Here is a 1,146-nt window from a genome sequence, read left to right as displayed (position 1 = left end):
AAAAAAAGTGTTAAATAGAGAGAGAAAGTGTATAAGTAAATGTGTACCCCAAGTGTAGTTCCAACTCCTGATAGAGCCGTGGGAGTCATGTTCACCTTCGTGAACGGTGACGTTTTGGATGTGGTGGCCGATGGCGTCAGGGAAGACATGGTTCTCGTTCTTCCACCTCTTGTAGTGTTTCTCAGCCGATCCTTTCAATGGAACCTCCGTTACGTATGTTCCCGAAGTTGCCATTTCTATATCTCTCTCTCCCTCGTTTTAAAGCTTCCACTAATTGTTTTCTTATGCTTTGTTTTGGTTGATACGATAACACTTGTCGTCGCCTTGGTTTATATAGTGAACGTGACGGTTAAAAACATGGTTTCTACCGTTTCTTTTCATCATTTGACAGGCATGCCAGAATCTTCTATTCTTCATATTTTAACCAACACTATTAAATGAGCACTTATGGGTCGTATTTTTAGTTGATAGAGTTTCGACCACGTTATTGATGGTAGTTGGCACATCATCCTCTAGAAGTATAATAATGCCCATACACATCTTAATCGCGAGGACAATTATATCTCTCTGTATATACTACTGCATACATAAAACTACAAAATAAAATGTTATTGAATAAGTATTTATATACACATTAATACATATGGTGATTTATATGCATAGTAAGCTGATACTTAAAAATAAAGTGTTTAGAAACTCCTAATAGATTTATTTTGAAAAATATTTGGATTCACTTCTAGGAAGGAACCGTTCTTATTCACCCCATTGTAATTAATTAATCAAATAGAACAAGATGTCATGTAATAGTAATACTATATTTAAAAATAAATCAAAACTAAAATTATAAAAACAAAACAAATCAAGGAAACAAAATCTTGATTTTTTTATTAAATGACTTTAAATATCGGTTTGAATTTATATAAGAGGATTATGATTACATTTTTAATTAAACGAAACTATACGTCTGAATGAGTTTATAAATGAAGATTTAGGGTTTAGATTTTACAATTAAACGAGATTCTATGTCGGTTTGAGTTTATAAATGAGAATTTAAGTTTACAATTAAGCGAGATAATGTGTCAGTTTGGGTTTATAAATGAGAATTAAGATTTAGATTTTATAATATTAAACGAGTTTGTATGTCGG

The 1,146-nt window shown here is 31.7% G+C and overlaps 1 protein-coding gene across 1 annotated transcript in view; it reads right to left on the bottom strand.

Annotated features, from left to right (window-relative positions):
• Nucleotides 1-269, bottom strand: part of LOC104727793 (MLP-like protein 328) — a 4,208-nt gene extending 3,939 nt beyond the window's left edge. Inside the window, exon 1 of the mRNA XM_010446866.2 lies at nucleotides 235-269. The gene's annotated coding sequence lies outside the window, so the exon portion shown is untranslated. The remainder of the gene's footprint in view (nucleotides 1-234) is intronic.

This window comes from Camelina sativa, chromosome 11 (genome assembly GCF_000633955.1).
Source record: "Camelina sativa cultivar DH55 chromosome 11, Cs, whole genome shotgun sequence".
Taxonomy (NCBI): domain Eukaryota; kingdom Viridiplantae; phylum Streptophyta; class Magnoliopsida; order Brassicales; family Brassicaceae; genus Camelina; species Camelina sativa.
The sequence above is the reverse complement of the archived record's forward strand: the minus strand, read 5'-3'. Positions and strand labels throughout refer to the sequence as shown.